Source organism: Tupaia chinensis, unplaced genomic scaffold, assembly GCF_000334495.1.
Source record: "Tupaia chinensis unplaced genomic scaffold, TupChi_1.0 Scaffold143579_1, whole genome shotgun sequence".
Taxonomy (NCBI): Eukaryota; Metazoa; Chordata; class Mammalia; order Scandentia; family Tupaiidae; genus Tupaia; species Tupaia belangeri.
The window spans coordinates 86,457-101,296 of record NW_006203425.1 but is presented as its reverse complement, the minus strand read 5'-3'; the positions used below and the strand labels follow the sequence as shown (position 1 = coordinate 101,296).

The window sequence follows — 14,840 nt, the reverse complement described above, 5'->3', positions numbered from 1 at the left end:
GGCACCTCATGATTGGTCCACAAAAGCAACCAATCATAACCCACCTTTTACAAACCTTCATTTAACCAATCACTGTCCCCCACCATGTATATAACCATGACCCCTGGCCCACAATCTCTGGATGACCCTGAAGACCCTGAAGAGTTGTAACACCGCATCATCTCCAGATGACCCTGAAGACCCTGAAGAGCTGTGACACTGTGTCATCTCTGGACGACCCTGAAGAGTTGTAATACTGTGTCATCTCTGTGCTGCCCACAATAAATGGACGACCCTGAAGAGTTGTAACACTGCATCGTCTCCATGTTGTAACACTGCATCATTCATCCCATCTCTCACTCCTTCCCTCAGGAAACCTGTTCGACTGTCCTCCTGGGTCGGGACAAGTGGAGAGAGTGGGCAGTCTTATGTTGTACCAGTTTTTAGTGGAAAATCTTCCAGCTTTTTCCCATTCAGTATAATGTTAGCTATAGGTTTTTCATAGATGGCTTTTATTATACTGGGAAATGAGCCTCCCATGCCAATTTTACTGAGAGTCTTAATCATGAAGGAATGTATTTTGTCAAATGCTTTTTCTGCACTGATTGAAATGATCATATGGTTTTTAGCTTTCTTTGTGTTAATATGATGTATTACATTTAAGGTTTTGAGTATGTTGAAACACTCTTGCACCCCTTGAATAAAGTCTACCTGGTTGTGATAAATAATCTTTTTTATATGCTGTTGAATACAGTTAGCAAGTATCTTGTTAAGAATTTGTGCATCTGTATTTGTCAGAGATATAAGTCTGTAGTTTTCCTTTTCTGTCATATCCTTATCAATTTTGGAAATGAGCATGATGAAAGCATTCATCGAATGAATTTGGACGGTGCTTTCCTTTTGGATCTCTAGAAATAGTTTGAGTAGAATGGGGGTTACTTCTTTAAAAGTTTTGTTAAATTCAGTAGTGACGCCGTCAGGACCTGGACTTCTCTTTGATGGTTGTCATTTATTACTGATTCAATATCATTGCTTGTTACAGGTCTAGTCAGGCTTTCTATGCCCTCCTGAGTCAATGTTGGTAGATTACATGTGTCCAGAATTTTGTCTGTCTCATCCAGGTTTTCTTTGTTGTGTGTATTTGCTCATATTATCCTCTAAAAATGTTTTGTATTTCTATTATGTCTGTTGTCATGTTGTGTGATTCATTGTGAATTTGATTGATCTGGTTCCTTTTTCTATTTTTCTTAGTAAGTCTTGGTAATGGTGTGTCAATGTTATCTTTTCAAAAAACCAGTTTTGCTTTCATTTATTTTCTGTTTAGTTCATTTATTTTCTATTTCATTTATTTCTTTTAGAATCTTTATTATTTCTTTCTTCCTGGCATTTTATGGATTTTTTGTTGTTGTTGTATTTCTAATTCCCTGAGGCATGCTGTTAGGTTGTCCTTTTGTCACCTTCCCATCTTCTGCATACTAATTGCTATGAACTTCCCTCTTATGACTGCTTTTGCAGTGTCTCATAGATAATGGAATCTCATGTTCTCATCATCATTTGTTTCCATCATTTATTTCAGTCTGAATCTCTTTGGTAGTCTTAAAGTCATCCAGAAGTAGATTATTTAGTTTCCATGTATTTGTGTATTACTGAGGGTTTTTTCCTGAGATTAATATCAAGTTTAATTCCTTCATGGTTGGAGAAGATGCTGGATATAGTTTCTATGCCTTTGAATCTGTAAAGACTGGTTTTGTGCCCTATCATGTGGTCGACCTTCGAGAAGGTACCACGTAGGATTGAGAAAAATGTATATTTTTGGGTTTTGGGGTGAAAAGTTCTATAGATATCTGTCAAGTTCATCTGATTTATGATATCATGGGTTCTGAATCTCTTTACTTATTTTTTCTCTTTGATCTTTCTAAAGGAGAAAAGGGGTTGTTGAGATCTTCAACAATTAGTGAGTTTCAGTCTATCTTCCTGTTTAGATCTAGCAGTCTTTTTTTTTCTTTTTTCTTTTTTTCTTATTTGGGTGCTCCTGAGTTGTGTGCACAGGTATTTATAAGCATTATATCTTCTTGATGAATGAGTCCTTTCACTACTATATAATGTCCTTCTTTGTCTCTTCCTACAGTTTTGTCTTAAAGCATATTTTGTCTGAAATCAGTATAGAAACTCCCACTTTTTTTGCTTTCATTTGCACAGAATACCTTTTTTGGAGGCCTTCACCTTTTGTTTGGAGAGGTTTTTGCTATAGGGCGCGTGCACTCACCAGACAGACAGAGAGAGACAGAGAGACAGAAAGCAAGAAATCACTCCCCAGGGGGGATGGCCACGCCACAATCCTTTTTCCTCCATTCTCCTCTTGGGATCTTGAGCACATATGCAGACGTGCCTGGCATGAGTTTTTTAAGCCACCGGGTCCGGGACACGAACCAAGGTTGAATACATGGGAGTCCAGCAACATAGCCATTATGCTAACTGCTGGCCCCCAAGCCTTCGCTTTTAATCTGTGTATGTCTTTACCCATAAGATGGGATTCTTGTAGGCAGCAGATGGAAGGTTTATGATTTTTAACCCATTCAGTTTATGTATCTCTATCAGAGAATTTAATCCATTAACATTCAACCTTATTACTGATATTTCCAGACATGTCCCTACCATTAAGTTGGCCATATTCTTGGTTGTTTTTGTTCTCTTATTGCTGTCTGTCTTTCTTCAGTTTTCTAGCTATAGTACTCCTTTCAGAATTTCTTGAAGATTTGGTCTAGAGATAGTAAATTCTTTTAGGTTTTGTTTATGCGAGAATGTTTTTATCTTTTTTTTTTCTTTCGTATGAAGGATAATCTTGTCAGGTATATTATTCTTGGTTGAAATTGTTTTTCATTTCATGCTTTGAATATATTTCCCCATTATTTCCTTGTTTGCATTGTATCCAATGAGAGGTCCAGTGTTAGTCTGATGGGATAGTCTTTGTAAGTGACTTGACTCTTCTCTCTTGCTAATCTTAGTACCTTGTCTTGGTAGTATTAGCCTATCTATCTGTGATGTGCTGTAGAGAGAATCTTCTTGGATTGATTATATTTGGTGTTCTTTTTATTTCTTGGGTCTGAATGTTTGAGTGTCTTTCTAGACTTCCAAAATTTTCTTCCAGGATTTCATGGAATAGATTATCAATGCCCTTATTAGTTTCTTCACCTTCTGGAATACCAATTATTGGGTGTTTCCTGGTAGCTGCTATTTCTCCTATATTGCCCTCAGTTTTCTTGGCTGTTTTCTCAGTATTATTGACAATTTTTTTCTAAGTCAGAAGTGTTGTCTTCTGAGAGTCAATCTTCTGCATGGTCTAACTTGCTTTTAATACTTTCAAGGGAGGTTTTGATTTACTAGATTGCAGCCATCATATCTAACAGTTCCATTTGATTCTTTTTTACAGTGTCCAATTCTTCCATAACATCATAGAAGGACTTCCTCATCTCTTGGAGCTCAATGTCTCTTTTCTCTTGCATCTTGGGGAGTTTTGTTACCATTAATTCTAAATTCTTTATATGACATTTTGGTGATATCTTCTAATTTTTCCATACTTGGAGATGAGTTACAGTGTCTCCTCACTTGGAGATGAGTTACAGTGTCTCCTTGCTGGAGATTTATTACTTGAGTCTCTCATCCTTGAGGGTATTCTTCAATTTTTAGCCATTTGGTAAAGTATTCACTTTTGGCTAATACATTGGAGAAGGATTCTGTAACTGTCAGCTCATGTGTTTCCTTTTGCTGTTAAATAAGTCAGTGCTATTCTATCCCTTCTACTATGTACTCCATGGTGGTTATCACAGGAGAAATTTTGAAATCTTATTTATGAAGGGGAGTTTCACTCTTTTTACAACCAATACAGTGAGAGGCAAAGGGTTCTCTAAAGCTCACAATATTCAAATGTTTAACTACTGTACACCTAGACTTCTAGGTAGTATGTAAAAGTTGAGCAGTAAAATAAGAATGGAAGGTAAAAGGAAAAGAAAGTAGAAAACATAAGTAGGAAGAAAAAGCAAAAGATAAAGGAAAGAGCTGAAACAACGAGTATAAAAAAGCAGAAATCATATCACAGAAAATAAAATTGAGTTAAGGGGGACCAGCAGTTAGTGTAATGGCTATGTCGCTGAACTTCCATGTAGCAGACCGCGATTCAAGTCCCGGACCTGGTGGCTTAAACTCACTCCAGGCATGTGTACATGCGTGCCCAAGATCCCGAGAGGAGAAAGGAGGAGAAGGGGGTAATTTCTCACTTCCTGTCTCTCTGTCTCTCTCTGTCTGTCTGGCGAGCGCACGTACACTATAGCAAAAACCTCTCCCCTCCCTCCCCAAAAAAGGAAATTGAGTTAAACATGGTAAACTGTTCAGTGTGCTAAAGGGCAGCAGAGGTGAAGATGGACAAGCCTGCAAGGATTCTGTTCTAGGTGAGGAAAGAAGAGAAATAAGCAAGATAAAGGTACAAGGGGGCAGAAAAGCTGTTTTTTCCAAAGAGAAAAAATGTTAGAATGGAGAGAAAAGAACAAAAGAGAGACATAGAGAATTGCCTACCTGAGTAGTACTGGCGTCTGGAAGTAGGGGCAGCCTTGGCTGGGAGGGCATCAGAACTGTGAAGCTGAACCCAGAAAGGGTATCAGAGGCAGAGATGGAGATGCTTGCTAGGATTCTGTCCTGACTAGCACTGGGGTCTGGAAGGGGAGGCCCTGGCTAGGGGGATACACAGCCATGAAGCTGAACCCATAAAGGAAAGAAGAGGCAGAGATCCACAGTAATTTAATTCTAAAACCTGTCACAACCTCTGTGATACAGCAGGGAAATGGAGGTCATATGCTAACCATAACTAAACTCTCTCACCCACTTGTCCAGAAAACATGACAAGCAAGTGCCTGGGATTCTGTGAGGCTAGAGAACTGGAGGAAGGAGACTGGAGCTTGATGAAGCCATCTGCTGGTTACTGTCCCCTACTTTCTCACACAAACTAGGAAAAATCTAAAAGCAATTTAGACACTGCTTCTTGGGCAGCTCTTTAAATGCTGTGGACTTTATAATAGATGCCATGACAACATGCATTTTCAAGCTCACTTTAGATCTCTCCTTGAAAATCCTTTATTTTAATTTATTTAGAGAGGTGTTTACTATAGGGTGCATGCACTCACTCACCAGAGGGATATAGAGGTTGAGCTAAGAAGGAGGCAGCTTGTGAGAATCATCCCACTTAGACATCTGTGTCTGGGTCATCAGCATGGAGCATGACTCTGCCTGACCCCAACAGATGCCTGGAGCAGAGGAAAGGAGCACATGCCCACGAGGCTTGCCCAGTCTAGAACTGGCTCCCTTGGTCCCAGGACCCTGAAATCCCTTATCATTTCTAACACAGTGATGATAAAGGACCCTGCACCTCCAAGACTGCAGAGGCTGGCTCTTTGGTAAGTACTGAACAGAAAAAGTTCAGGAACAACACATCTCTGTAATTCCCAGAAACAACCAGAGACCTTTCTGCATAACTAGTTAAATGCCCCAAATCCTTCAGCTCTTGAGATTTCCACTGGATAGGCAAGGCCTCATCCAACTCCCAGCATTCCCCTAGGGTTTTTCTAGACCAAGCACTGTCTGGACTGAAAGCTCCAACAGGTGGAACAGCTCCATTGGAAGGGAGGCAACAGCCAGTAGGGAGCAAGGCAGGGATGACCATGAACACTCACCCAGAGACACCAGAGCAAGCAGGAGACACAGCCCATGGACCACACAACCACCACCCAAGTCACACTTCTCACTTAGTGGCCTAGTATCCCACAAAGCTGGTTCAAATGCAGGTGCCTAGATTCTGATCAGTGGGGCTGGGATGGCCTGTCCTGATCACTCACCATCATGGCTGGACCTGTGGCCACTGCCACACAACTTCTCCCACCTTGATCAGATTTGCTCTGAGGTACATCATCTAAGAAAGTGTGGAATAAGGAGCATGTGTGGCAAAATGTCAAGACCCACCAACTGGAGTTCTATAAGCCCCTCATCTTGTTCCATCATCTGAGGTTGTGCAAAACAACCACTAAAAGTTTAAGAAGATACTTTTGTTACTGGGAACAAATGCTAACTTTCTTTTGGCTGGGAACATTTTTCAATGGCATGTTGAGGGAAATCTCCTCACCCTTCTTCCAAGAAAAATTCTACCTCTGATCCTAAAATAAGGTCTTAAATGACCCTTCATTTTAAAATTCTGTTAGTTATGAAACATGGTGACACTTGGAGAAAAAGAGTAGTTGTACACAGGAAGTGCAAAAGAGTACACCAAATTTCGTGAGAAGGCAAGTTTTTTCTTTCTTTCTTTGGAAAGGAGCCACACACACTGTGTGGCCAGTATAAAGGCCCTCCAGTAGCTCTGTTCAAACTAGCTCATCTCCTCATAAGTTGCCAAAGACTTCTTTTCTTAGTATACCTGTTCTGTAGACAAGACACTTGAAAATGTAGAACCCACAGTGCAGTCTCCATGTCCCACTGAGGGGTGCTTTTTCCATCTGCCTCGCTCTCTGGTAAACATGTGTGCTCTTGCAGTTAGGGAAAAGGGGGAAAAAAAAAAAAAAGAAAGGTCCGGTCAGTGGCATGTCAGTTAAGGTGGCTGGGTCCTACATAGCCAATGGCCCAGTTTGAGTCCTGAACTGGGAGGCCTGGAAAACACACCAGGCACATGTGTATGTGTGCCCAAAATCCTAAAAGGAAATATGAAGAAGAGGCTGTGAAATGACCATCCCCCAGAGTGGGTGCTTTTGCTCACTCTCTCAGCAGCAAGCGCATGCACCCTTAGCAAATTAAAAAAAAAAAAAAAAAAAAAAAACAAGGAAAAAAAAAAAAAAAGAAAATGAAGTGAGGTTTGTCTCTGACATCTGAAAGTGTTTCTGGTATGTTTCCTGGTCTGGCCTCTGACCAAGTGTGTCAGGGCAGCAGTAACAGCCCCTGAGACAAAGGTCATTTTCCGGGGCAAGGCTTGGGAATCCTCCTCCAACCCAACTTCCCTCCATGTGTTCAGTCTCCATGTGATGAGGCAAGCAGACCAGACACTTTTGAGACCAAGGTAGTGTTGTTTGCTCCCTGACAAGCTTAGAGAGCTAAAGGGAAACCTTAAGCATAAGGCACTTAATATTCCTTTAAAAAGCAATGAGAACCAAGAAACAGAGGGGAAGAATTCAAAGGGAACACTCACCAGGTAGACAACTCACTAAGGAGCTGTCCTGCTGTCTGGGATTCCAGGGAGAGGTGCCCCAGGCTGAGGACATTTTGGGAGGTACCCTGCTTGTGATAAGAGGACAATATGACATTCACCATCCTGGCGCTGACATCCTCACTGCAGGATGAAAACTGGGAGAAGAAAGGGGGCAGCAGGAACTCTGATAGGAGTAGGGGGACACACTCACTATCCCTGAGAGAGAGCACAGAGGAGCAGGGTCCTGGGAAGAGGGTTACAGCATGGGGTGGGGGCTAGAGTTCAGTCATTGAAGAGGTTCAGTCGCCCAGGTAAATCCTGGGCCCAGGGGCAGGGCCTATAGGCAGGAGGCACAAGAGCCTGGCTGGAATTGCCCACTCTGTGTGGCCAGCACTTCAAAGCACCAAATAAATGCCTTTTCCGTATTTTTCTTGTAAAAAGAAAAGCTCCAAATTGATTAAAGCCAAATTGGTGTGACTTTCCGGTTAAAACATCCAGCAAAGGGGGAGTCGAGGCTGCCTTTTAAGGGGATTGCCAAGCACTGGGTAGGAGGTACCTGAGGCTGGCATGCTGGTTGTGATGTTCCTGGCCATCTCTCCACCTGCTCCCTACAGTGGTAATTCTGAAGGATCCATGGCTACTCTCCTTGGAGCCTGGGTCTCCAGGACTCATAAAGGCCACAGGGCATCCATCCACATACCTGCCCTACCCCGGACGCTGGTTCACCTGTGAACAAGGACTTTCCCTTGCTGCCACTAAGGGAGGGACACTGCTGCTTTGCCTCCCCAAAGGCTAAGGTGCCAGGGTGGCCATGCACTTGATTGGCCAAGAGCAAAGTAGGGGACTGCACTCCAACCTGAGCTGGGTAGGTACTGGACAGCATGTGTTCTTGAGTGGAGGCACCCAACACCGTGGGCCCTGTCAGCTCCCAGGTCTCCTGGTTCCCAGTGCCACCCCTCCCATGCTCCCAGACTTCTTGTATCTCACACTGTAACTAAGTGACAGGGGCTGCTTGGTGCGTAGCATTGACAAGGCCTGGCTGTGCACAAGCTCAGCAGCAGCACATTGGAATCCCTTTGAAATTTCTGCCCTAAACCTGGAACAGATGGCTTCTGTGCCTTCTTAGATCGATGGTCTCACAGTGCTCTGTTGACTTCTCAATTCTACGATAGTCGACTTCTCAGTCCTACTATAACTGATTACCCAATCCTTCAATAATTGACTTCCCAATCCTACTAAAATTGACTTCTAGGCCTTGTACATTTTCCTTAAAAGCAGGGCCCATGTTTCAGACAGGAGGAAGAACTGAAAGTAAATACTCTATCAGTTTACAGGTCACTAAGAGAACACAGAGCTTGGAGACACCATCCTTAAACCACACCCTAATGTGTGAACTAGGAAGGAAGAGCATTTCCCTGATGTATCCCTCCCCAGACCCTGTGTCAGGCACACTGCTTTGTGCGGGAGAATTAGCAGTTTAACTAATGGCTATAGTGAGGCATCTTCAAACACTTCATGGAAAATACATGTTATGAAAAAAATTTACATGGATTTCAATTGGTCTGCATGAAAATAACTTGGTCTTTATTTTTATTTTCCATGAACTTTTTGAAGTCTCCTCATATTGTATATTTACTGCAACATAAAAACATACAGCCCTTTTCAAAAAAAGTTTCGTAGGGCACATGCACTCACTGAACAGAGAGAGAAAAAAAGCAAAAAACGCCCCTCGGGGTGATGGCCTTGTTGCAATTCTTTCTCTTTCACTTTCTTCTGAGGGTTATGGGTAAACACGTACAGGCACCTGGAATGTTTCTCAAGACACTGAGTCTGAGAATTGAACCATGCTATCGGCCATGTGGGATCCAGTCACTTTAAACATCATATCACTAGCTGCACCAAGGTATTTCCTTTTTAACAACCCAAACCTCCCCTCACTAACCTTTACCAAATTTCTAAAGTTGGCTAAAAACTACAAAAAAAATCGTCTTTTTTACACTAGCAATGGCACACACTTCTTATATATTCTGTTGACTATAAATCAATCACTGGGCACACCTAATTACAGGTAATCTAGGAAATATGGACTAATCCATTATTCAGAAAGAGGAGGACAGAATATTTTATTGACTTGTTAGCAATCTCTACCCTAATGAGTAACCACATGACTTCTTTCATAACAATGAGATTGATAACATCCCCAGGTGTAGAGTATTTGTGTTTTATGAATTTGTATGCATTCTGCATTTGTTAACTCATTTAATTCTCCAAGTAGCTTAATGGGGTACATCTTGTTATTGACTTTATTTTGCATTTCAAGAAACCAAGGCATGAGAGTTTAAGTAATTTCTCCAAAGTGCACAACAAATAAGTGTTTAGAACCTCTTTATAAACCCAGACTGCCTGATGCTACAACCTAATTTCTATTCATTCATCATAACAGCATTCCATTTATTTCTTGAGTACTCTAGTTGTCATTTCTTCTACTGAATCCAAATCTGCTTTTCCACATATGTCTACACTTGCTTGTTATACTTTGGCCTTTGAGGAGAACAGGCCAATCTTAATATTTCCAACTCAGGAAAATGAAGGCTTGGGTAGAAGTCAAAGTGATGGCAGTGGGGGTGAGAAAACGTAGGCACATGTAAGAGATGTGGGATCCACAGGAGAAGTCAATAGTCTGCATTTTTTTCCCCTAAGGTAACTGGCAACATTCTGTGTCTCTCTATGGTGAGCACACATGCCCTATGGCAAAACTTTTTTAAAAAATGAAAAGAAATAAGAATAATTTTCACAATCCTCTATTTACCTGTGTTCTTATTGACTTCATAGCCACTCTCTTGAGAACAGATATGAATCAGACTCACCAACCAGCTACCTCAAACATGCTGGAATAATCCTCCAGACACTGAGTATCAGACAAAGAAATGAGAGCCACTCTTGGCTTTGGTACTGATGAGAGACTTTGAAAATATAAACAGCCTTCATAATCCATATATCAACACTCTGTTATCCCAGGAACAAATGGTAAGTTTTCTTTTTCGTTTCTTATCCATCAAAGACTCTTACTTTTGTAAAATGTGATGAAGATAAAGTACCTTACTAAAAACAGAAAAACTAGGAAGTGCATTAAGTACAAGCCTAGTTTTTTCTTTTTATTTGAGAGGTTTTTGCTATAGGGTGCGTGCACTCGCCAGACAGAGAGAGACAGAGAGACAGAAAGCGAGAAATCACCCCCCCAGGGGGGATGGCCACGCCGCAATCCCTTCTCCTCCATTCTCCTCTCGGGATCTTGGGCATGCATGCACATGCACTCGGTGTGAGTTTAAACCACCAGGTCCAGGACTCGAACTGCAGTTGACTACGTGGGAGTCCAGCAATATAGCCATTATGCTAACTGCTCGTCCCCGAGCCTAGTTTTTAAAATTACATTCAATAGATATAAAATTAAGTTGTCGAATATTTATAAAGTTCAAACTTTGTCCTTTCACTCTATTTTCTTACCCCCTTGCAGACCTGCAGGAACCGTTCCAGGACCAATCCTGCTCTGGAGACCATACTTTGAGTGACAAGGATCTGATAGTCATTAATTGTGCATTTCACTACTGAAAATATAGACAGACTAGAAGAATTTTACCATTTTATTCTGTGAGTTGATATCTTCTTCTTTCATTAATAAGAGAAGAATAACTCTGATACCTCATAATACATAACATGTTGAATTTTATCTACCAATATATTCCACAGTGCCTTAAATTTCTAATATGCACTATTTAGGTAACTGTTAAAATCTCTGTTTTCCTTAGCATACTTTCCTTAGCACACACACTGTCAGCAGGTATCTTTTCAGGAAATACAACTTACCTGAGAAGCATGTGTTCCTGAGTAATACTACACACATACACTGTATAATCTTCCCCAGAAAAGTACAAAAGCTGTAGAAAAACTGAAAAGGGTATGGAATTACAACTTAAGAATACTGCTTCCTTACTAAGCCACAGTGCTTGAAGTTTACGGGACCGTGTCATTCAACTGCCTGTGTTCCTACTTACAATACCTCCCCTACCCCTATCTACCAAGAAAAATTCTGCTGATCTTCTAAGACCCATATGAAGCCCATTCTTTCTTGAGTTTTTTTCTCTACATTCATTCACTGTTCATTCACACTCATCCATCTAGGAAAGGCATTCTGACTGTCCTACCAGGATCAGGGCACCATTCTAGTGTTGGAGAGTTGGCAGTGAATAAACCATGGTTCCTCTCTTCCTGGTGTCCGTGCTCTATACTAGGAAAAGAGAGAAAAACAAATTCACAAATACTTTAATAAAATAGTGGCTGGTAAGTAGAAAGTGTTAGAAAGAAAAGTAAACCATGGACTCAACTTGCCTCCCTCTCCTGACCACAGACCACAGAAGTGACTTCAGAGATGACATTCTCAACTTTTCCAAGGATGGTGTCCAGCTGTTACTGTTCTAGTGTGTAGGTGAGACATTCATTCATTACACACAATGACTATCCCAGGTAATAAGGGCTTAATCTCAAATGGAGTGAGGGCGAAACAGAGAGCAGTTGAAATGTGATCTTAGATGATGCATTCTAGGTGGCCTCTCTGAAAGTTGTACAAGTGTTCTAGAAATGACCCTGAGAATGAACCATCTCAAAAATCAAGGGAAGGGCACATGTGCCCGGCAGAGAAAAGGAAATACAAATCCCAGCAGAACTAGTGAACAAGGTGGCTTTGAAGACCAGCTGGCTTGGCCTGAATGATCAAAACAGAGAGAGTAAAGAACTGAGGAAAAAGGATGACAGGTCAAGGTTTTCAGCAGAAAGATATCTATACTAAGCCTTGCTGGCCTGCCACTTTATTTGAAGTTCAATTCTAGGAAAACCATCCTAAAGACAGGAAGTAGTCTGGGTCTCTGGATTGTTGCAAGGAAAGCTGCCACAACTGCCATCACTGGAGTCTTATATGAGAAAAAAATAAATCTTAATTTTGTTATACCACTTATACTTCAGGGTTCATCTGTCCCATGCCACAGAGTTACCCAATGAATACAAAGATTTCTCTCTCTTTTTAAATTTGATGTCCAAGGGACAGACTACACAGGTAAATTGAGCAAAGGACATAAGAGAATGCATTTTTTTGAGCAATACCTTTTGTGTGCTTTGTATTCACAGAGCTTAAGTTAAGAACACATTTTCAGTAACATTTTATTTTATAGATGCTACTAGACTTACGATAAATGTATGTCCCAATAACGCCAACATATGTCAAAAATACCATGTCAAAAATTCACACCAATAAATCCATCTTAATATAAAGCCCATCTTAATATAAAAACTAGTATGTTTAGCCATCCATAAATTGTATATGTAATATATACCCTAATTTTCTCTGAATGATCAACATGTATAAAGCCAGTAGGCTTTCAAAACTAACATATTCAACTCCATTTTCCTTTGTTGCCACTAGATGGCAAGAAAGAGCCCTTGTGCTTTAAAACAAAATACTGAATAATATATTCCTTTTCTTTCCACCAGGAGGTGGACAGAACACACTTTCAAAACTGATTTATTTCATCAGAAACTGCAATTTATTTAAGCAAGAACTACCAAAGCCTATTGCATAGTCACCATGATTGTTGGATATGAAAAAAGATATAAACCGGAGTCCCTGTCTCCAATAAACTGATCATTTGTAGATTTGAAGTAAGACAACATATAAACCTTCCTCTTATACTCATTTCAATACACTTTCTGCTGGTTTCACAACTAAAACGTATATATGTGATTTTAACCAATGGTCAAGGATCCCATTCTATATAAGCAAAATACAGCCCCCTGAGCACCTTCATTTATAGAAAGAAACTTCACTGATCCTATCCTCAAAATACAGTTCTAGGGGCCAACAGGAGGCATAGTAGTTAGGGCACTGGACTTCCACATGGTCAACTAAAGTTCTAATCCTGGAACCCAGTGGCTTAAAAAGCACACCAGGAACATGCATATGTATGCACAAAATTCCAGGAGGAGAAGGGATTGAACAAAGGTGGCCATCTCTGCCACTTCCCCTTCCAGGGTGATTTCTCGCCTTCTCTCACTGGCTTTGTCTCCCTCTGGTGAATGCAAACACCTTATGGCAAAAAAAAAAAAAAAAAAAATTCCAGGAGGAGAAGGGATTGAACAAAGGTGGCCATCTCTGCCACTTCCCCTTCCAGGGTGATTTCTTGCCTTCTCTCACTGGCTTTGTCTCTCTCTGGTGAAAAAAAACACCTTATGGCAAAAAAAAAAAAAAAAAAAAGATACAGTTCTATTAGTGACCATGAGTAAAATCTTGTAGTTATTTTGCGATTCTCATCTTACTCAGACATGAATTTATTGAACATCCTTAACAGAATGTATTGAATTCAACTCCCAACTTTCTAGGCCATGATTAAGATGGTGGACTTAACTTGTGGGTAAGAAAAGGAAATGAGAAAGTTTTCAATTTCGGGAAAAGATGACTTTGGTGTGGAGAAAAAACTGGAGGATGAAAGCGGTCAAAACTAGAGAGACAGGTTAGGGGGTCTAATCTACAGGGGTGGCCACTCCATGGGAAGAAACAGGCTTAGGAGACCTGCACTTCATCTAAACAGTTATAGCTCTTGGTTCTGCTGACTAAAGCACATGTTCAGATGGGCTGACTTAATTCAGATTAGTCTCCACTCCTTCCTAATTGCAGTTACTCTTGAGGCTTCTGAACCACAGCTCACTTGACCTATGAGACACTGCCTGTCTCAGTAGCACAGTCATGAGAGTTAAATAAGCATACTTCAACAGATGGGACCTGTCATACTGCCTGGGGACCCACAGATAAGCAGCAAAAAGGTGTTATTATGGGGCTACCTGTCCTCACTCTAGAGAAACTCCTAGCACTTTACACCTGTTCTGATACCTTAGCCCCCTGCTGGGCTCCCAGTATCTGATAACCATGGTGTAGGGCAGGGATCCTCAGCTTTGGTAATATGGACATTGTCTTGGAGACTGTCTTATGATTCCTAGTATGTTTATCTACATTGCAGGTCTCCACCCACTCTAGGGATTCTAGTAGCATCCTCTCCCTCTAGTATTGACAACCAAGAATGTTGTCAAACGCCCCCTGGGATGGCAAAATCAGCCCTGGTTGAGAACCACTGGCACAGGACTCGATCTAGAACAGTCCTAGCCGTAGGAATAGCCACCAAGGATAAAAAGTCTTTCTGAATGTTTCTCAAATAACAGTAGGACTTTGTAGAAAATGAAATTTCCAATTAGAACTTTCTGAACGGAAAAGACTCCAAATTTTTCTACCTAAAACTTTAGTAAAACTCAGTAACTTGTACTTGACTTGATAGAACATGCAATCACCATAGCAAATATATATATATTTTTTGGAGAGGTTTTTTTCGCTATAGGGCGCATGTGCTTGCCAGAAAGACAGAGAGACATAGAGACAGAAAGCGAGAAGTCACCCCCTAGGGGGGATGGTCACGCTGCAATCCCTTCTCCTCCATTCTCCTCTCGGGATCTTGGGCACGCACGCACATGCGCCCGGTGTGAGTTTTAAGCCACTGGGTCCGGGAACGTGAACCGCGGTCGACTACGTGGGAGTCCAGCGACATAGCCA

At 41.2% G+C, this 14,840-nt stretch overlaps 1 long non-coding RNA gene across 2 annotated transcripts in view; it reads right to left on the bottom strand.

Annotated features, from left to right (window-relative positions):
* LOC114005229 (uncharacterized) overlaps positions 1–14,840 on the bottom strand; it is a 40,049-nt gene that overhangs the window by 24,007 nt on the left and 1,202 nt on the right. For both annotated transcript variants that reach the window (XR_003547105.1, XR_003547104.1), the window contains exons 2-3: positions 11,398–11,480; positions 11,060–11,141 (exon numbers count right to left, since the gene is read on the bottom strand). This is a non-coding gene — a long non-coding RNA (uncharacterized LOC114005229). The remainder of the gene's footprint in view (positions 1–11,059; positions 11,142–11,397; positions 11,481–14,840) is intronic.